Here is a 23,115-nt window from a genome sequence, read left to right as displayed (position 1 = left end):
AGAGCCTGTTCACAGGGCAGCAGACGAGAGAGCCCAGAAGGGACAGGGGTACCACAGGTCAGGAGTTCTCCTCCTCTCTAAAAACCAGGAGGTCTTGATAAAGATACAAATTCTTTCTCTCACTCACAGTAGTCAAATTGCCTCTGCTTTCCCTTCAATCCTGATATTTTCAGAAGTGTGCAGGCACCCTGGGAGCCCTCACAGGCCCCGTGGAGAGGCTGGGAGAGGAGGAAGGAAGGCGGGCACACGGGCACGGCTCCGCTCACACCGGCACGAGAGCACCGACAGCCAGGCCAGGGGGCTGGAAACAGGGAAGTTATTTCAGAGGTTTGGGGGAGGCACAGCAAAAGCCTGGCAAGGTCCTGGCGTGGATGCTCTGGCAGGGCTGGAGCTGTGGGCAGAGCCCAGGGCGCTGCTCGCGTGCCTGCAAACACGCCACTCACCCAGGTGGCTGATTCTGCGGTTTGGCAAGGCAAGATCTTCATTATCCAACTCCACTGAGTTCTGTGGAAGGAAGCCAGAGGCTTTCTGGCTCTGTGGATGCATATCACTGGCTCATGAAATGTTTAGGGGGGGGAATGTTGGCTTGATAATGCTTTCTGTGCCCGCTGGCAAGAGAGATTTTAATAGGGTCACTACCTGGAACAGCTGTAATGATACACTGTATATCCTGAGGGTATCATTTGTTGGAATTGTCACATTTATGGGAAAATCAATAACATTTTGAAAATGCTTTAATGTTTTATGTCACATGTACAGCTTAAGTAAAATAATGGAATTTATCCTCATTTATTAAGAGTGATATCTTCTTATGGAAACCAACCTCTTAAAAAATTAATTTCCACATCAGATGTGAAGCTGGATGTTTGATATGTAGATATTAGGTTTTTTGATTAATATCTTAGTTCCTCTGTTCATAGAGCGGTGTTATTAATATCGACAGGGAATATGGAGGCAGTCTTTCGTGCAGGTTTTTAATAGAAAATTTTACTTGAAACTTTATCTTCAGAAAAACAGGCGTTTCACACAAGAAAAAAAAAATTTGGTTAGTTTGCAGCCAGTTAGTCTGCTAAAAACCTGTTGCTCAGAAAGGTTTTGCTGAGCTAGGGGCTATTCCCTTCATCATTTCTCCTAGGAGGCAAGGGCATCGCAGCAAATTCTGCTGAAGAAGGCATTGACAAGAGATGCAGATTGACATTACAACCCAAGCAGCTGTCACAGCATGTCCTCATTATCACATCTCATATTTCTTTATCATCCAAAACGAGATGAAACCTTTATGGCTCTCTATGGCAACATTTCTGTATCAAATGGGAGGTTCCCACTCCCAGATCCAGTGAACTACGAAATGAGCCCAAAACCTGCAGGTGACTCTGGGCATAACATAGCCCAAGTTGGATTTCAACAACATGGAATTCTGACAGAAAACATCACTTTCAGGTGGGAAGATGGGCATGTTTCTGTGAAAAGAGTCCTTGTAAATAGCCAGAGGAGAGGAGGCTGGAGGAGCTGGGGGTGCTGGGCTGATGAGCTGCCTGCTGCTCTGGTGGTCAGAGGTGCATCAGAAGTACAGTCAAGCACATGGCTCCATAACTGACTACACAAATAACAATACAGGATCTGAGAATAAAACCAGCTTGGCTGTGATTTACATCTCCCACAGAGCCCATCACCCCCAATTCACCATTCCTCAAGGCACCCCTCTCAAAGGTGGTGGAATCCAAAATCCTCACTTGCCAAAAAAGTTTGCAAACTGGCACAAACCTTTCCCAAACCTCTTCTCTGCAGCACATTTCCCGTATCCTCCCAGCAAATGCCTCATGTGCTGTGAACATTTCACTGGCACAGTCCCTGGAGCAACCTACACTCAGCTCCAGTGCCTCCCTGCTGGCTTCTGTGCCCCAGAGGAATGTGCCTGGAAATGTAAGAAAACCCTCAATCAAGTCACCCTTGTGTGTGTTCATTCAGCTACACAGAGACAGGTGAGCTGCCATGTGAAAGGAACAGGAAAATGATTTAAAATTGTAAATAAATCTTTTTTTTTTTTTCTTAAAATACATTTCCAGGCTAAAGCCCACCAGGCAATACCGGTCTGTTAAAATGGCTCTGTCTCAGATTTTCTCTTGCAGGACCATCCTGGCTGGCTGGGTGCTGGAGATGCTCCTTGAGCAGCTTCCTCCCAGGGTGGATGCAAGCCCAAATCCTGACAGCCCATCCTTTTCCTCCCTGCTGAGGGAGGCAGGCTCAGCTGCAGAGTTCAGTGAAATGAGGACTTTCAGCCACACAGAGGTGATTGCAGCCAGAAGGAACAGAACAGGGATTTAATCAGGGCAATGTGCTTTTAATTTGCCTTTTTTCTCTCTGTAACAGGCCCACTGAACAGCCTGGGAAGAGGAATAATTAATACATGAGGCCTGAGAGCAGCCTGGGTAGCAATTGCAAAAATTTCATTGTGAGCCAGGTTTAATTGTGCCTGCCAGCAATCTTCCAGCAAATCCCTGCCACACCAAGCACTTTGGAGGAGAAAGGGGACCATTTGCTGAACTGCTTTGATGTTCTGGGCTTTTTCAGGCTGCCCTGGAGAACATTTCATAGCATCACTGGTTTGGGTTTAAGGAACCTTGAAGATCATCTCATTCCACCCTCCTGCCATGGGCAGGGACACCTTCCACCAGCCCAGGGTGCTCCAAGTCCTGTCCAGCCTGGCCTTGGACACTTCCAGGGATGGGGCAGCCACAGCTTCTCTGGGCACCCTGTGCCAGGGCCTGGCCACCCTCACAGGGGAGAATTTCTTCCCAATATCCAATCTAATTGGTGGGTTTCTCTCTGCCACACAGGGATCCAGCTTCTCTGAGTGAGACAGGGGAAGCATCTATATGGCATGAACCCAGAGCAGCACAGAGCTTCAAAGCATGAAGATAAGGACCTTAGGCTTATAGAAAAAAAGCTGATGTTGTTTCTCCAGTCTTTTTGAAAACCAAACAATCGCTTTTCTGTGAAATAATGTGTTCATGTTGATGAAAATCTTCAATGTTTTGAACTCCTTCAAAAAATATAAAATTCCCCATCTCCCTTTCTGCATGCCAAAGTCCCTAGACGTACTCAGATGAGATTCACCAACATCAGTCCTCTGATCTGCATTTTGTGATGACCAAACTACCTTCAAAACCTCTTGGGTCTAGGTGAGCCTATGGGAAGAAGTCAAACAAGCAGAAATTGTTGCCTTCTGGTAGTTACGCCATCACTGACATTAAAATAATGACTTGTGAAAACTAGACTGCCCTCCAAAAGTGGAAGCTCCCCCCAGGTCTTTAATTAGTGCCTGGATAATGAGAAATCTCGTTGTGCCAACCTTCCAGTAGCACAGGGCAGAGCTAACATTCATCTCCCAGTGTTAGGGACACGTCCTGGTGATGGATCCTTCCAGCTGCACAGGCCCCACCACTGCTTGCTGCCTATTCCTAAAACATTATAAGAACTGGCACACTGGAATTCCCAGTCAGGGCATTCCCACCACTTGTGTTGGCAGCTGATGCCTGGTCGGGCTCCGAGCCGAGAAAGGCCAGAGGGAAACTCCAGCTGGGAGGGGAAGAGCAGGACAGGGGGCACCAACTGTGCTGGCAACCTGGAGGCAGGTGCATCATCCAGGGAGGACACAGCAGCCAGCAATGCAGGGGTTAGTCTGGGGACACCATCCCAAATTCCTCTGTGCTGCCTGGACTCCATAACTGGCGGTGACAAACACGGCATCGGTTTTTCCCGACATCCTCGAGCCACTTTGTGAAGCTTCAGATGGGCATCAGAACCCAGACCAGGGCTGACTGTTTGAGACTCCTTTTCTGAAGAACTGGAGAATCATAACAGTGAAGGAAATGACAGGGGAGAGAAAAAAAAATGCGCTTTTTGAGCAAGACACTCTTACCTGCAAGACCTGGGTGGGACCTTCCCTCCCCCACCACTTCCACTATAATGTACAGTCTCCTGCTATAACAACAATATGATTTGGTGTTCAAACAGAACTTTTTAGAGGAGGAAACAGCTCCTTTCCACCTTCAGGAGAAAATGGAGGTCAGTTGTCCAGGGCTGCAGGGTGAGACTTGGCAGAGACAGCAACAGATGAGGGCCGTGGGCTGCCAGGTCCCCAGCTGGATTCTTGTCTCTCTCAGCCAAATTGCTGGTGACTCAGGGTTTTTTTTCCATCTTCTTCTGAATCTTCAGCAATTGTGAGCTGTGGGGGCAGTATGACCCCTGGACACAGAGTCCAATCAGGTTTTTCAGTTCCTAAATCCTTGGGTAGATTAGAAAGTAATTTTTGTTGTCATATTTAGGTTCATTAGTAGCCTGTCAGATAAATTATGTCCGATCCTGCTGATGACACTTGGCTGGGCTCCAGCTCCAAGCACACCATGATGCTGCTGCTGAATGCCTGTGTTATTCCCAGCCACTTGTCAGCAGGAGGAAAAAAAAAATCATTACAAATTTTGTCACTGTCATTTGGTCCAGATTGGACAAATTATGATGGAAACCTTAATGTTTCAGGAAAACAGAACGACTGAATGTTTGTTGGTGCTTCCTCTCTGTGCTCTTCAGAGCTGTCTCTGAGTCATTTCCGAGCAGCAAGTATTTGAAAGGGCTGGCTGATCACAAACAGGATCCCAGGAGTTTTACCTCCATGTGGAGGTTCCCATGGGAGAATGGATTTAAACTAAAAGAAGAGAGATTCAGATTAGATATTGGGAAGGAATTCTTCCCTGGGAGGGTGGGCAGGCCCTGGCACAGGTTGCCCAGAGAAGCTGTGGCTGCCCCTGGATCCCTGGGAGTGTCCAAGGCCAGACTGGACGGGGCTTGGAGCAACCTGGGCTGGTGGAAGGTGTCCCTGCCCATGGCAGGGGATGGAATGAGATGATTTTTAAGATCCCTGAAACACAAATCATTCAATGGTTCTATGATTTAAGCCACTGGCATGTGGTTGTTCTCCGCAGCCAAGGCCTTTGGAGCAGGGAGACAAAATGAAAGTCAGAAGTGATCAGCAACAACATCTCCTGCCTTTTAATTTATTTCCCACCAATGACTGACTTGTTGTTACAACCTGTTCACACTTTAAACAACATTTTGGCGTGTTTCCACCCCCTCCTATCACACAGATAATTCTCTCACGATGTACCAAAGATAATTCAATTAGCATGGAATTTCCATAGGCATGTTTTATATTATCTACTTAAAATAATCCTATTTCCTTCCCGTAATCTAATCTAGCTGTGACTTGGTGTGCCCTGAACAAGATATATGGTTGAACATAAATAATAAGCAAGGAGAGGATAAATGTATCCTTGTGTTTCCATTGAGGCACTGTGGATTTGGAGTAGATTCAGTGCTCTTTGTGTGACAGTGCATATTTTAAAGGCATTGCTGGTACAGAAATCATAGAATTCTTGTGATAAACATGGCTCCACCATCCCCAAGGTGCAGGAAAGGCACAGTTCAAAGCAAAATGATAACGGTTATTAGTACTGGAGTAAGATCTGACAACATGACTAGCAGGTTAAATAAGGATTAATGGGGCTTGGGTGACAAACTGTGTGTGTTTGTCATGGGAAACCCACATTCCCCACAACACGTGGGCACCAAGCCAAGGACAAGTCAGCAGGCACATGGAAATGCCGCAAGAAATGCCGAGCGCATCCCTGGCACAGCTCAATCACGCATTAATTACCGGGGAGGGGGGCGCTTTGCTCTGCCTGCGCCTCTCCCTGGCAGGGGAGCTGTGAGAGGGTCCCGGCCCTTCTCCCCGCCCCAGCCAGCGCTCCGTGCCGAAGGCAGGCCCTAATGGCAGGATTCATCACTGCCATCACACTTCATTACAGCGGTTTGGTGTTTAATGGAGCGAGCAGGGCTCTTCGCGGCGCTGGTCCCCCGGCTGCAGCTCGCCGGGAGGGAGGGGGAAAGGCTCATTAGGGGCTGTAAGCATTAATTTAAGGAGCCCGTCAGCAAGACAGAACTGTTTATCTTCATTTACCGTGAAGCTAAAGCCACGACACCTCCGGGGGGGATGCCCAGAGCCCCGGAGTGATGGCAGCCCCAGGTGGGACAGGCAGAGCCCTGGAGGCGCAGCAGCCCCGGTGGGATGTGCAGAGTCCCAGGAAGATGACAGAGCCGGGTGGGATGTGCAGAGCCCTGGGGCTATGGCAGCCTGTGGCCAGGTCCGTGGCACAAAGGAGGCAAAATCTGGCAAAAAAGGGGACCAATCTGCCCAAAGAGCACGAGCTCATGCTGCAGGTCTCGTCTCTACCCCAGCAGGAGGGTTCAGAGGGTTCATGGCTTTTGCAAGTCTCCTCTCTGATCAGAGCAGGTTTATTAAGAGTATTTATAAACATGAACACCGTAATGAGCAAATAATGAAGTCTCCCTAAAAATAGAGAATAATATACTAGTGGTTGAGCAAACAACAAGTGGTTTGGAAAAGTTAGAGGCAGTAGCCAAAAATCCTGCTGTGTGATCGTGTTCTGGATGCTGGCTGCCAGATGCAAAGGCACAGCCAGGTAATTTGCTGCCTCTAGAACTGAAACAACTTCATTTTTGTTGCTTGAAATGTTATCTTGGTGCCAATTGCATCTTGTGCTGCCTCTGTTGTGCTCTGCCTCCCCCAGCCATGCTCCTCTGTTGTGGGGTGATGTCAGTTGGAGAGATCTCATGATCTCTGATTTATTGCTCCTTCAATTCATCCAAATTCTTCCAGTTACTTTGATCACAGGACCAAAGAGGGCATAGAGAGCCTCCAATTTGATATCTGCATCGTGTAATACATGTAAAAGAGCTTGGAGAGTTAAGCCAGGCTCAGCTATACTGCTTTAATTTTTTAAATGCCAGAGCTCCCCAGAAAGCATCCTTTAGAGGAGGATAAGTACTTAAATCCTAAACAGTCTAATAAAAATGCTATTTAAAACATTGGGATGTATGAAAAAGAGGCACTTGAAAGTGCATAAAGCATTCAGCAGAGCAATTGTGCACACACATAAAACACTCACCCAGTGCACACTTCTCTGGTTTTACATTCTAAGCTGCAAATAATGATCCATGATTTAATGCTGAATGTAGTGTGAAGGTTACAGAATTAAATAAAGTACAGTAGCAAAAAGAAAAAACAACCCAAGCCCGAAAAATAAACCCTGCCTCCTGTCCTGAGCTGTCCCCAAAACACATGTTCCTGTTTCACCCATGAATTGTAGTGCCTGGTGTATCATCTGTCAGGGCTTTAATTTCATTATTTCATCGAGGGAAGATCGTGAAACTTGATTTTACAGCTACTGTACAGAGACTGAAAAACACCCAGAGAGGAGATGGAGTACACTGTTATTCCTGATGGACTTGAGCCAGTTAGATTGATTTCATCAGGAGGAGAATATTTATTAACATTTCAGCCACTAAATTAGCAGAATTATTTAGTGTCTGTGACTGTGATACAGGAGGTCACACACGTCCCTGCCCTCCCTGGAACAGACCTGATGATGCTGAGGAGTCTATTTCTCTGCAAGGGTGAGATTTTAATTTGTAGCACATTTAGCATAAAATATCAATATACTCCCTGCCCCATCTAGGGGCTCACTCAGCCCCTTTTGGAGGCCACCTCGTGCATAAAATGATCTTCCATCCCATCTGCATCTTCTTTCCACCTTAGTGGCCCCACCTCTCATCTCAAAGGCATCTTCATAAATAAACTGAAATAAAGAAAAAAGAAAAGCCAACCCAAACCAGCTCCAAATCCAGCTGCTATTGAACTACTGGGAAAAACTCAGGAACCACAGCCTTTTTCAAATAAAATCAGACACCTGCACAGCCTGCAGGAAACAACGCACTAAAGCAGAACTGTCCTCGTGCACCAGGTTTAAGCTGAGCCTCTTTTTCTTCCACCTTTCAAAATATTAATGCTAATATTAATACTCGGTCTAATTTTTAGGCTTCTGGTTCCCTGCTTCCCAGATGCAAACCAGACTGGGCCAGAGCAGCAGGTCAGCAGGGCAGAGCTCAGCTCTTGCCCTTCCTTCAGTCTTCATAACTTCTCTATCTTTCTAGACTGGATTTGATTTCGTGCCTATTGGCACAGGATAAGCTGGCTCCTGAAGGGAATTAATGAGAGAGCGTCTTCCTCAGTCACTGGAGAGCTTTTGGCCTGTCCATAATCTGTTACAGGCTATAGTGGTATTATATTATCCTCTGTTATTACATTATCCTCTTGTTCCTAAACTGAAGGATGAGTTTCATTGCTTGGATGGCAGAAGGGAGAGTTAGAAAGACCACCAGCTGGTGTTCATTCCTCAGGGACCTCTTTAGGGTGACACTGAGAGGGGGTCAGGGCCACCCCCAAGTCCTTGGGCTCCAAGCCAAGCCCAGGCACTGCCAGTCCAGAGATGTCTGTAAGGGTTTGCTTGACTCACAGACAGAAACTATGCAAGAAATCCTAGCAGAACCCCCTACTTTTATATTGAAAAGTGGAGGCTTAGGGCAGTGTTACCAACCCAGCTCTATTTTAGAACCTCCAGATAAGCTGGTGCCATTTAAATGACTGAGCTGGACCTATGCTCTGCCAAGGTTCCAGTGCTGTCTGCCCCTGCAGTTAATGTTTCCAAATATTTCTACATTTCTGTCAATCATTGTGAGACTTCTTGTTTCTCTTAGCGTGCCATATGCTGGAAACATCCCCTTAAAGGGGAAGGCCAGGGTGAATTCAGAACCTCATCTTGTAGTGAAAATGCTTTGTAGTGGCCTCAGGTTTCAATATATCAAAAATACAGATAAAATCCTTGTTGGCATTTGGATGTGCTCAGTTGATCCCTCTGGTAATAGAAGATACCCACCTGGCTTTGGGGACATCTCTGAGGACAGATGTGTTTGTAAAGCACTTGGGGATCCAGCAAGAAGCAGCAGTGCTGCTGTGTTGTTTAGAGCTGAGTCCTGTCCTTCATGAGGACAGCAGCAAAGCTGGGGCCCAAAGATGGTTTCCAAGACTTGGAGATGCTTCACCTTTCTACTTCGATAATACTTAACATTCCACACTCATAGAATGCATATATATATATATGAAAAACAATAAATAAGTTTTTTCTTTCCTGGTAATCACACAGCTGCACTATTCTGGGAACAATTTTAGTGCAGCATTTAGGCACAAATTAGTCTTGTCAATAATTCCTGAGTGACAAGAATGTTGTGTCATCTCCCCCTGGATGTTTCCATCTTTCCCTCACCAGACCAGCACTCCTCCCTTGCTGTTTCTCTGCACTGAGGAGCAGAGCTGTGACTCCTGTCTAACCCTGTCAAAGGAAATGGACACCCAGCCTCTCTTCCCAAATAGGTTTCTGCCAGATAAAAGGATTCTGTGAGCTAATGCTGGGATTTGGTTGCTCTGAGCTGAGCCTCGCTGCCACCCCATCAGCCCTTTGGATGGTTAGCCCAGAAATGGGGCATTTACCTCTTAGAGAGTATCCCAGTCCTCACAGTTCAAACAACCTTTTTTCTCCCTGTGTGAATTCTGAGGTGCCCATCCATTCCAGGAGCTGGTGCCCTCCTTCCTGGGTGTTCTGCTCTTCCTGCACCACACAAAAATCAGCATCCTGCAATGCCTCTGTGTGATGCCACAGGGCTGGGCATTGGGCCATGCCTTGGGTGGGAGATGCAAAAAGTTCATAGAATCACAGAATGTCCTGTGTTGGAAGGGATCCACAAGGATCATCAAGTCCAACTCCAAAGTTTAGTGCTTCCACTGAAATCTTAACCATGAAAACAGGGTGATAAGGGAAAAAACCTTTGGCCTCTGACCCAGAGTGTGTTTGGCCCTGGAAGTGTGTTCAGTATCTGTAGGGATCAGCAAAATTTTTGTTTTCTGCTCCTCAAGAAGAACCCCCAGTGTCTGCACCCATTGCCTTGCCTGGGGCAGCTGGCTTGGGGTGTGGGACCTCCCTACCCTCTCTTATTCCCTCCATAATGAAGTCAGAGCAACCTTTTCCCTTCATTTCCCTCTCTCTTCCCCAGCAGGCAGGGCTGTAGAGATTCAGACTTTACCTCCAGGCACAGGCAATTGTTTTGTACCAGAAAATCCAGCATCCTCCACAGCCTCATCCCTCCAAATCAAATCTGGCTCCTCACCAGCGTCTCGCTCCCCTCTCTGTCTCCTCCCTGTGTGCTGTCCTGTGTCTCAGGCAATCAATCACATCACTGCTCTTACTCAGACCTGCAGCTGAGCTAAAATGCTTCTTTTTAAAGAAAACACTTTGTGCAGAGCTGGCCACTGCACCTGTGACAGAAGCTGTTGATATGGGTGAACTCTCCACAGACCACAGCTCCTCTCACGGTGCTCGTGGCCCTCGTTGGGGCTGGGCAGTGTGGGCTGGGGACCAGTCCCCTCTGCTAGAGCTGATGGAAAATGCCTTTCTCAGCGTCAGGGCTCGATCTGCTGAGGAGAAAAGCTCTTTGATCTGTTTTTTGCTGGCGTTTTTGCAACAGAAATGCAGCAACAAACCTACTCCTGCAGGAATTTTCTACTTGAGATATCAGGCTTTTTAAGATAAGCTGAGGCTAAGCTGCCCGGAAATCAACACAACAGAGGCAGCTCAGCTCTTCTTTGCTTTGTAAAAATACTCTCAGACATGATTTTGGGTCAGGAAAAGGTGTGATGGAGCAGGCAAGAGCCTCCAGCCTCTCCATCGTGCAGGGAGGAGCTGCAGGGTGCCCTGTGATGGATGTGTCACAAACCATCCCAGAGAAAACAATTGCAATCCGCAGCAGTTTAGCTCCAGCTCTCACAGGAGTGGCTGGCACACCTCATCCCTCATCAATCCTTTCCAGCAGCCCCCACCAGCCTCTCTCACAGCCTGCTGGGAGAATGGCACCAATCTGATCCCGCTGTTCTTTAGTCTCTTGACAAACATTATTTCCAAATTACAGCGCTGGAAAAGCGTTCGACATCCTCAGCGGGAGCAGGGGGGAAATGAGGAGGAGATGGTGAGCTCAGCCCTCACACAACTGCTAAGAGGTAATGGGGAAACTGCTGATGACAACATTAAACCTGGCACTCACCTCGGGTGAGTTTCTGGGACTGGGAAAATTCATTTTGAGCTTCGTGGGCCGTTTTCTCTGAAAACAACTTTTGTGGTGTTAAAAAGCCTAAATATCATCCACACACGGCTGCTTACCAAGGAGAGAAAATCACAACCCTTTAGGAGAAAACGACCCCCCTCTGCCCTAAGAGTGGGAGATGCCAACTCCTCCGTTGGCATCTCGCTGCTGGATCCTCCAGGTGCTCATCTCCCCCTCGGGACGCAGCTCAGGGACTCTGGAGTGTGACACAGCACCTTTTCACCTTCCTCTTAAACCTGCAGTTCTTCCTCTCTCTCCCAGCCAGGTTAACATTTCTTAGCTTGTTCCTCAGTTCTTGAATAATTAATACAGCTGGAAAATAAAAGTTGTAGGGGTTTGTTTTTCTTCACGAGAGACTGCTGTTATTCTTTATTGTGGCTTTTCCCCCCCCCCCAAGCTCTGCCCACTTCACCTGTGGGCTTTAGAAGCCTCCCTGCATATCCTGGAGGGACTGGAAACATGTTCAGGTGCTTAATTAGGGATCTAATTACCTGGAAATCTAGTCTCATTTCTGATTTTTATCAGTAGCCCAAAATTAGGGTATGGCTTAAGGAAAACTCAAGGCAAAACCATTTTGGTTTCCTGCTAGAAACTGGAGGGGAATCGACTGGAACAACCTGTTAAACTGGGCTGAAAATTAGGGATAACTCATGTGTAGTGTCCCTTCTGACACATGGAACACAGCAGACATCCATCAGCCCCAGTTCTGCTCCAGCATCAGCATCAAGCAGGTGACTGCACACCCCAGTAAGGCAGGTCTGGAGGACAAGCATCGTTGCTGCATCGAGAGTAGAAACCCTCCCAATCACTCCTAACAGCCAAATAACTTCTAAAAACACATTAGTGCTCTCTGGAGCAGTGCTGGAGCTGTATTTCTCTGCCACCTTCTCCAGTAATTGCCACTTCTTTGGGCCTGTGGTGGGTCAGCAGCAGAGATAGATAGGCAATAATGTAGCAGGTTATTAATTATTCTGCTTTATAAACTCTCCATCTTATCTACAAGCAGGTCTTTACTCCGATGAGAAGCCTTTACACTCAGGCACAGCAAGTTACAAGGTGTTATTAATTGTACCACATCACTGTTTACAGAGATACGACCCTGCTTCCATCTAGAAATGGATTAAATGAAACCTCCTCCATAAATGTGTGTGAAAAATGGACCCCAAATGAAATTCTTCACCAGGATGCTATTTTTAAGCCAGAATTGCATTTTCACTCTGCACACACATCAGCCCCACAGCAGGGGCTTTAGATTAAACTGCAAAATTTAAATAAATGGCCCTTTAAAAATGCCCCGAAGTCATTCAGCTCCCGGAGATGAGATGTCTGCAGGGAGAGATCGTCAGCTTGGTTGTGGTGTGGGCATCTCCCCTGGATGGGGAAGCTTCTCTGCCCCACCCAGCCCAGCTCAGGAGAGCCCCATCTGACCCAGGGGCAGGGCAAAGCCTCGTCTTTCCCTGTAAAGATTGTTTGGACAGTCTTTACAAATCACAAAGCCATTGGACAAGAGGGAAATTTGCATTAAAGGTGGCCATGGCTCATGTTTTCAGGTCAGAAATCACTTGGCACCAGAGCTGGGAAAGCTCCCTCTGTCCTGTCCTGCTGCACCAGGAGCCCATTGCCACAATTTTCCCAACATAAACCCACAGAGTTTTTATTTCTGCTCTGTTCCATCAGTTGGGTTTTGTACAGGCTCAGAAATCTGGCTGAAATACGGGAAGGTCCTCAGGACACAGAGAATATGACCTCAACAAACCTCTTTGTTCCTATGAGCGTTTTAGCAAGAAATGTTTCACCCTCCCTGCCAGGCAAAGTTGTCCCTATTTCCCCAAAAACACCCAAGCCAACAAGCAACCTCCCCATCCTCCCCTCCTTGTGCCATTGTGACAACACAGAGGCACTTTAACATAACAACTCGCTGTTATTGATGTCAAATGTTGCTAAAATAATCTTTGTACAAAGTTGTTTGATTTATGGTAATTTTTTACTGCCGGGCAATTTTTTTATTTTTTTATTTTTTTTTCCTATTAAGAAAATCAATCCTTTTGTATTTTCCTCTTTGGAAAATTCTTTTGGTGAATTTCCTCTGAATTGCTCTGACAGAAATCCTGCCCTTTCTGCTTTTTAAGAAGCGGGAAAATCAGAGACAAAAAAATGACAAACCTCTGAGCCTCACTGACAGAAATACGACGGTTCAGAAAAACATTCTATAAATAACTATAAATATTATTTATAGTTATCCCTATTTTCATCATTTGTTTCTGTTTTTTCATCTGTGCCTCCTGAGCCTGTGATGGGATGGTATTTACAGCTTTTTTACATCTCTGGGATGGTATTTGCAGCTTTTCTCATGCAGGCACTCTACACCTGGGAATGACCCCTGTATTTTCCAGCCCTATTTCCAGAGGGGAACATGTTGGTAGGATTTGGCATCAGAAAACAGATACAAAAAGAAAAAAAACCCAGTATTTAAGGAAAAAAAGCACGAAAGTGAGCAAAAGATGATGTCAGGAGATGACTGCAAAATCTCAGTCCAACCAGGAGCTCTGCTGCCACGTCCTTGCAAGGAAAACCCAGGGATTTTTCCAGGGAATGGTGAGCAGTGTGGAGAGCTGGGCACAGGAGGGCTGGAGAGAGATCATCTGGCTGCAAACATGATGATTTGGGTGTTGTGGTGCGAGACGAGTCAGCTCCAGGAGAGTCCTCCCTCGCTCCGCACGGTCCTTCCTCCTGCTCCATCTCCTGCTCCCGTGCTGGTTTTTGGCAGTGAGAGGGTGTGGCACCTCCTGTCCCTATTTACACGAGCACCCAGCGGTGCTCCTCAGGAATTTCCCTCCTTGCTGCTGCTGCTGCTGGGGGGAAAAAGCAGGTGGTTAACTGGGATTCCCAGCAGCTCCAGAGGCTGGAGGATGACTCAGTGTTTGCATCAGGCTGTGAGAGCTCAATTACTTTTGTCCTTGTAGGGAACCAGTGTTATCAGCCTGGCTTCTGCTCGTGACAAGCAGTTTTTCCATCATTTTATGCACAAGTTCACAGTAAGGGCTGTTTTATTTTTGGATCTCGCAAAGTTTGGCGGAGGGAGACAGAATTTGGACGGAGGAAATCAGACAGGGCTCCACCCCACGTCTCTCCAGCTTGGGCAATTTGGATTTGAGCAGTGATGCCTTTTTTTTTTTTTTCCATTGCACAGAGTGGAGCTTTGGGACTGAAGCCCCACAGTGGGAATCCATAAAACCAACACCTAGTAGGCCTTTGGGAGAGCCAAGTTTCTTCCCCAGCCCCCTCTAGCACCCCTGGGGATGTCACTGGGGAGGGAGGACCCTCACCCTGCCCCTCCCAGCTCACACCAAGTGCGAGGTCACCCCAAATCCAACCAACAGACCATCCCTGCTGGGAGATGATTGCAAAACCTCCATCCAACCAGGAGCTCTGCTGTCACCTCTAAATCCATCAGATGTACCTTGTTGGGGGCGGGGGGAAAGGCCTGAGATTAGATTGCACTGCAATCTTCAAGAAAAACTGCTTTTGGATGACAAAGATGACGAATTGCTGTCCATTCTGGGTAGATCATATCCATGTGCAGCAGGGGATGGCACTCAGAGCCGTTCAGTACCTGTGGCTGGGGGCGATGACTCAGTGGAGTGGAACTTGGTGGAAAAATCTCTATTTTATGTATATATGCCCATAAATATATATATATGCATACACATACCTCCACACCTGAGTATCTTGAGTTTGAAACCCATTTTTTGCTGCCCAAAAAGCAACCCTTTGCAGAATAGCCAGGGATCTCACAATCACCTGCTCACGCCTTGGTTTGCATTTTGGGGGGTGCAGGACAGTATGCTGTGATACAGGATGATGCAGGAAATTCATAGTGGCCCAGATAATGAGGTTTCATTCACAAACTGTTTATCTGTGGCAGTTCAGTGACAGATTTCTCCCAGGCTGTAACTGGTCTAGATTGGGTGGGGCTTTGAGCAATTTGATCTACTGGAAGGTGTCCCTGCCCATGGCAAGGGGTTGGAACTACATGGGCTTTGAAGTCCCTTTGGATTCTGTGATTCTGTAATTCTATGATTTCATGAAAGCACATATAAAACACACAGCCCCTTCCCCTGCCAGCACTGTGGTTGATGTATTAATGGAGGAGAAAGAGCCAATCTATTAAAAGGCATCTGCTTTTAAAGATAAACCCAGCTCACGTTGCTATTGCCAAAGTGACTCTTTCATTCCCAGTTTATTTCAGCCACCAGCTGGAAATTGCTTGAAGGCAGGGCAGGGGAGGAAAGAGGGGAGATCATTCCCTCTCTACCTCAGCCCTGTGTAGCTGCTTCCCTGGGGAGAGGTTTGGCCAGGAAAGGGAAGGTGCTGCCCTGGCATCTGCTAAAGCCTCGGCAGGTTTTAGTGCTGCTCCTCGTTTGTGGTGGGGTTTGGCTGGTGGCTACAGGACCAGCTCTGGCTGCATAGTCTGTTTGCTGTCCAGGCAGGTTGCCATGTGAGAAGGGGTCAGGATATGCAAAATGTCCTCCTGCATCACTGCAACAGCTTGTAAAATATTTATGGCACCTGCAAACCATGCAAGACCAGGGGCTGACGTGACACTGGTCTTTCTCTTTCCCAAACAGGGATAAAAACAGCCTGTTGTCAGGGCCATATGTCAGGTTTCTTCACATCTTTATGGTGGCCTTAAATAATGCCTGGAGGAGGTGGTTTGTTTTTAAGCCCTGTCATTGATCCCTTGCACAGAAGTGGCCAGGAGCAGCAGAGGAGCTCAAGACACCTCAGCCCACACTTGTGGAGGTACATCAGCATCTTCATAAAATCCTGGAATGGTTTGTGCTGGAAGGGACCTTAAAGAGCATCTTGTTCCAAGCTCCCACCTTCCACTAGACCAGACTGATCCAAGCCCATTCATCCCAACCTTGAACACTTCCAGGGATGGGCCATCCACCACCTCTCAGTGGGAATAATCCCATATGGATGGGAATGATCTCACTGAAGCCTGTCCCTTTGGGGAGCCACAGGGCCCACTAGAAAGGGCAAAGGTGGCCCCAGGTGATGGAGAGAAGAAAAGCTGAGCCCCCCAGGCTGAAGGTGCCACTTGCAGCATCAACACAGCCTCTGGTTTCCCACAATATACCAACCCTGCTTGCACACACTATAAAAATGCCAGCCACAGCCACAGAACTATTAATAGTAATCATTTTCTCCTAGCTAATATAACTATTATTTATATGAGCCTAATAAACAGTGTTCTCACACTGATGGTTCTGCTCTGAATAATTGATTTACCGTCACAGTCAGAGACACACAATAAGACACTTTTCACCTGTGAGATGTTCACAGAGATTTCTTCAGAGCTTCCAACATCCCACGTCCCACACTAACATTTGTCCTGCCCTGCACGAGACCTCCCTGGGCCCTTGTGACCCCTTGCTGCACCTGACAGAGAGCAGGTTTTGATTAGACATTGGGAAGAAATCCTTCCCTGGGAGGGTGATGAGGCCCTGGCACAGGTTGCCCAGAGAAGCTGTGACTGTCCCATCCCTGGAAGTGTCCAAGGCCAGGTTGGAGCAACCTGGGCTAGTGGAAGGTGTCCCTGCCCATGGCAGGGGCTTTGGAATGAGGTCATATTTAAGATCCCTTCCAACCCAATCTGTTCTGTGATTCTATAGTTCTATGAGCAACATCTGGAGATGTAGAGGTGCCACTCTGTCCTGGACACCCCTGAACCCTATTTTGCATCATATCCCCCCCAGAACAGCTTCTGGGCAGTGTCACTGCACCCCTCAGTTTGACCAAGGTTTTTGAGCTGTTTCCTTCACTAGACCAGGAAATTCAGTGTCTTTGGAATGCAGTAAATCTCCATACAGGCTGTCTTTATAGATCCAGCCAAGAGGTTTGGGTGGATAATTTATAAAGGACAGTAATAAAACAGACTGCACAGTTTAGATCTTAATAAAACCGCGATGCCTCATGTCTGATTTTATAGACAATTTTTATTAACTTAGTGCCTTAGTACGAGAAAGGTCTGACAGGTTTCTCATGGCTGAGAGCTCTCCTGAGCAGGCAGGCATCTTCTGAAGAAGATCTGAAGCATGCAGTGCCCAACAGCAGGAGATCCCAAACCCCTTGCAAACCCATCCTCCTCTGATGAGTCAGGGCTGTGATGGAGCTGCAGGGAGGGGGCCATGCTGGGGAATCACAGAATTGTGGAATGGGTCGGGTTGAGAGGGACCTTAAAGAGCCTCCAGTTCCAACTGCCTGCCAGGGACAGGGACACCTTCCAGGACAGGGACACCTTCCACTAAAACAGGTTGCTCAAAGCCCTCCCCAGCCTGGCCTTGAACACATGCAGGGATGGGGCAGCCACAGCTTCTCTGGGCAAGCTGATGGTCCCTTGCTGCCCCTGGTTGCCAGGACAGCACGAGGGACAGCGGGTGCCTGACAGCCGGTAATTAGAAACGCTTTGCTGACAAATTTCATCCCGAGCCATAGTCAGCAGGACTGAAGCATCCAACCACAACACCCCTATATCCCCCCCTCCAATCCACATCACAGAATATTACCCCAAATTATGGAGATAAGTCCTGGCCATGTGGCTGTGACAGAGAGGGATATCCCTGCTGGAGCACTCCTGGGGACAGGCAGGGGTGGGATGAGACCATGGCAGTGGCCTTTCCTCCTCCCACTTGGTGCATGGATGTGTTTATCCGCTACTGATTATCCAAATTATTTGCATCTTCTCTAGGACTCAGCCCAGCTCCCCTTTGTGAGTGATCCCCTACCCATTTTTGCCTCACTTGATGTATCAATTGCTGTGGTAGGTGAATTCCTGCAGTGCTGACTGTGACACTCGTATATAAGAACTTGCACCCTCCACCCTGGCCATAACCATGGAATGGGGGGAAATGGCCTTGGGGAGCTTTCCCACCAGGAACAGCTGTTGTTTTCCTTGGAGAGCCTTCATCCTGATGCATGGCTCTGCCAGGGGAGGATGGGGCAGTACCAGGTCCACCAGGTTTAGCGTGTTCTGGAGATTCACTAACAATAAAAACCAGAACAAGGCATGAAGCAGGGCTGCTACAAGCAGCTCCCAGCAAAGGCAACTCTTATCCCCAAACCCATCATCCCTGGCTCATTTTCCTGCATTCACAAGAAATGCAAGTATGGATTTAAAAACAGTTATTAACAGCATCAACAGCAGTAAATATTTGACCCCAAAACCTTGTGCTTTCTCCTCCCTCTGCCTCCCTGGGTGCATGTGCAGTGAAGGTGCAGATTAACACAGGTCTTGATAGATCATTTTAGTCACTTTATTAAAGTAGATTTATGTCTGATCTATTTATGCCCTGCTTCAGCTGCTTCCCTGGGTGTGTGCTGGGTTTTTATTTTACAGCAGGGTTTTTGGAAGGTTCAGCACCTCACAGGTAAGGGCAACTCTCCCAGGCTGTGTTTGGGACATAGCACTAGAACTCTCCTTAAAAACCTGGCCTGGCTGAAGGGGTCTGTAGCTCTCGCTGGTTTCCCTCTCAGAAAATAAGAGAATTTGTGTGTCCAAGATCTTAGGAGGCCACATCCTGGGCAGTAGCTTTTCATGAAGCCTTGAAGAGCCCCTCCCAGACCTCGCTGAGTTTTATGTCCTACACGATCTGTTGGGTAATTCCAGCCAGATTTGGGGCTTTATTTCATTCTCTAATTTCTATCTCCAGATGACACAGAACAGTCACCATTCAAACTACTGGAAGAAGTTTCTACATGACATACATGCCTTCAGTCCTGGAAGGTTGGGTGAAGGACCATGCTCCTTGATGCCATTGATGGACAAAAGCCACTTAGTTGGTTTCCTGTGGAAGTAGCACAAAAATGAGGATAGAAATTATCAGAACAGACACCAAGGCTGTGAGAGCACTGCTATGAACAGAACATGGTTGGGTTAACAAGGCAACCAGAGCATCCAGGGATTCAGGACAGGGAAAGATGTCCAGGGGGGTGTCAGTCTTGGAGATCCCTGATGGACTCTCTTAGAGAAGTTTTTCTGTCTGCAGAAATTCATATTTTCCCCAAAAATAGGTGGAAGCTGTTCTTTCAAGGGCCTGGGTGCTGCCCGTGCCCCTTGCAGTGAGACAGTGCAGGATGCTTGGGTGGGATAAAGGGATTTTTGTCCAGCCAGTGATGAGCAGCTTTTCATTTACCCCCTCATGTATGTTCAGTGTAGAAAACGTCACATCCAGCCTCAAAACCAGCAGGGCACAGCCCTTATAAAGAGGTCATCTGTGTGTTTTACCCTGCTCCTTCCTGCAGATAGGACGATGCCAGCAAGATGTGGAAGGGTAGTGGGGTTTGATCGGGACTCAAACCCCATCCCAAAGGCATCCACACTGCTGGAAGACACAGCCAGCATCCTTCCCCCCTGCATTACAGGGTTAAAAAAAAGGGAGGAGGGGGAAAGGAAGAGAGAGAAATTGCATTCTCGTTTTGTTGCCATAGCAGCCTTCTGGATTATTGAGACTGATAGCATTTGTAAAAATTCAACAAAGGGTAAAGAATCACTTGGAAATGGGAGCAGATGTAACAGTGCATGCCATATGCCACCGGGAGAAAATCTATTGGCAAAGGCAACATCATCAGAATGAAAGCCTAACCCATATTGTGCCGTGGAAAATGTCACTTTCCCTAGATTACAGGGTAGAGCTATAAAGCAGGGAAAATTATGTTCACATTTGTAATTGCTGAAAGCCGTCCCCAGCAAAGAGCCGAGCGCTGCCGCCGCGGGGTGGGCTCTCCTCCCCTCCAGGACTTGATGAGCCATCATGTGATACAAAGGAAAGGTTGTTAACATTAAAAATTCATTAACCCTCACACGCAGCTTAATGGAACTCACTCCTGAGAAACGCTGCCTGCACAATAGATGAATTATAGGGGGCTCTGGGGGCGGGGTGAGTAACAGAGCCCCCAGAAAGCCACTGGCTTTGCACCCTGAGCTGCTGCTGCAGCAACTGCTGAATAATGACTGACCCTCTCGGAGCACAGGATCGCACCAAAGAGCTGCTAAAGGGCTTCAGAGGCTTCAAAGACCTTTAGCTGGTGGTGCTTCAGAGAGTTATTCTGAGCAGGGGTCGGGACAAAACACTCCCAGTGCAGAGGAAGGAGGGGATCAGGGGCTGCAGGCTGGCAAGGAGTGGGGAAGTTGTGAATGAGGGGGCTGCTCCTCATCTGCACCATCACCTCATCACTCATGAATAGCATTGCCCAGTAGCTCCCCTCATCCCCAGCTAACACGAGAGTCGTGCCAGAAAGGTCCACAAGGGCTGAACTGAGGCTGGCATGTCCAATAGAAGAGGAGGTTGGATGGGGCTTTGACCAACCTGTTCTAGTGGAAAGTGTCCCTGCCCATGAAAAGGGCATGGAATGAGGTGGCATTTAAGGTCCCTTCCAACACAAACCATTCTAGGACTCTGTGATAATACTTTGGACGGTGGAAGCCTGGAGGGGGAGAACTGTGGTTGCACCTCCAGAACCCTTCCTCCAAAGCTCCCTGTGATGGGAGAGACAGAAAAGCAAGAGTTCTCATCACCACTCACCCAAGGCTGCAATAATCAGTTATTAACATGAACAACAGCCCTGGGTCAGCTGAGTGCAGATGTGATGAGTTGCTTTGTCCTACATGTGCATTTATAGGCATCAATAGCCATAATGTGATGAGAGCACACCTTAGCAGAGCCTAATAAATCATTTTTTCCTGGGAAGAAATGAAGAACAGATGTTTTCTTGCTGCAAGGACCATCCTGAGCAAGCCCAAGCAGGAGAGGTTCTGGACCACCAGGGCGCCACCAGCATCCCACAGGTCCTTTCCTGACCCTTCATCCTGGGGGGGAAGCAGCCTGAGACCTGCTGGGGCAGCAACCAGAGCTGGGGACAAACCAGGGAAGAAGTGACCAGGACCACATGCCACATGCCAGCATGTCCATGGGCAGGAACTGGAGGGACAGGCCCTTCTCAGCTTTCCCTGGGTTCACTTTCCATCCATTTCTTTCTCAGCAGTGAATTTTGGAACCCGGATTTCATCTGGGTGAGGTCCCCTAGTGCAGCATCAACTCGGGTGATGCTGCTGCTGTGTCCTTCAAATAGACAGACCTGGACAAAGCCAAGGCTGTGAAGAACACAGGGATGGCCTTGGCAGCCTGGCAGGTGTGCAGTGTGTGGGAAGACTAAAAGATAAATCCCCACTGAAGGGATGGAATTGTCAGTCAGCATGCACTGGATGGATGGGATGGGGGAAAATGTGGTCATGATCAGTGAGATGGGCACAGGGAAGCTAAGTCAGAAAACAGAAACCTTTTTTCCTGCAAGAAAATGTGCCTTTCTCACTGCTCAGACGAGCTGTTCCATGTGCCTGTTCCCTGGGAAGCAGGGTGACAGCAGCATCACAGAGGCTGAAAGTCCTGTCAGAGCAGACCCTGTGGCCTGGCACCTAAAAGTGCCACTGTCACCCCACTCTGGGACTTTGCTTCTGGGGGAGCAACTGCAGACCTACAGGAGGGCTCTCAGGGAGCCCCCTCAGTGCTGGGCAGCCAGGAAAATATCCAGCCCAATCCAATGAACTCAGTGGAACTGAGGTCAAATAAAACAACTGCAGCATTTTCTGCAGGGACAATGCAAGGGCAGGGGTTTAGCTGAGGATAATTGGGCAGTTTGTCCCATGTACAAACGTGAACAAGGAGACACAGACCATTTACTGCAGAGGAGGGAGCAGAGCCACTCCCTGGCCCTTGCAAAGCTTTAAACAATGAATGACCCTCAGAAGATGTTTTCTTTGGTGGGTTTTACCCCTTTTCCCCAGCTTGGCACACATCACTAATGAATTCACTCCCAACCATCACCACTGTTAAATGTTTTTTTCCATGGAATGGGTAGGCTCTTGGATGGCCCCCTGTGCTGGCAGGCAAAGGGCTCAGATATAGAGGAGGGGTTGGCTCATCCCCAGGGTGCTGCACCCCCATCAAGGGGTCCTTGGGGAAACTCTGACACAGCAGCTACACACTGTGAGGCTTAAAGGGCATTTATTGTCACTTATTTATCAGATCCTCACTACCAAAGGGGCTATTAAATGCCCAGACCTTCCTGCTGCAGCTTGGGCAGCCATCTTTGCCATGTCCCTTTGCTTTCTGCTGAGGCAATTTAAAAAAAAAAAAAAAAGAATTAATCAGAATGGCCATGTAATTACAGCAGATGAAGACACATGTTAAGCTGGAGCAGTGGGGAATAATTATTTGCTGTCCTTCAACACTCGGCAGCAAACAAGAGTGGAGGGGAAACTTCCTGTGGGCAGGAGCAGGGGATGCCAGCTCAGCATCCTGCCTGCTCCGTGTTGGGGCTGATCCCGAGGCTGCAGGACCTGTTCCCCATCTACAGCACCAGTACAGCCCCAGTACAGCCCCAGTACAGCCCCAGTACAGGCTGCCAGGAAGGGGAAGCAGCCACCGGAGCCGCGTGGTTTCTCAACCGTGAGTGCCAGAGCCACGTGCAGAAGGAAGGAGAGGACATGGCTGGAGGCACAGCATGGGCAGAGATGGGGAAAGGAGCTGGAATATTCCAAACTGGTGCACACAGAGCCCCTGAGCCACCCCGGGCAGGAGCTCTGCCCAGCACCAGTCTCTGCACGTGGGCAGCCCGAGGGCAGCAGGGCTCAGGGACCAGCCCCCCACGCCTCTTCAGGGGTACATCAGGGCAATACAGAAACAGCCTGAAGGCCAGCAAAAATCACTTCATCTGCACTTTTCAAGGGGGAAGTTGCTTTATTAAATTACCAGTTTGTGGAAAAGGTAGAGCACGTTCCTCTCGAGAGGAGAGAGGCGCATAAAATTTAGGCTCATTTTGACAAGATAGCTGGAGTTAGGGTAAATCACTCGTAGGTTGGTTAACCTCCCTTCTCCAGCAGTCCTGCCAGTTAAATGACAAAACTTCCTCTCATCCTTTTACTGA

Source organism: Myiozetetes cayanensis, unplaced genomic scaffold, assembly GCF_022539395.1.
Source record: "Myiozetetes cayanensis isolate MyiCay16 unplaced genomic scaffold, myiCay2020 scf15, whole genome shotgun sequence".
Taxonomy (NCBI): Eukaryota; Metazoa; Chordata; class Aves; order Passeriformes; family Tyrannidae; genus Myiozetetes; species Myiozetetes cayanensis.
This window is presented reverse-complemented; position numbering follows the sequence as displayed.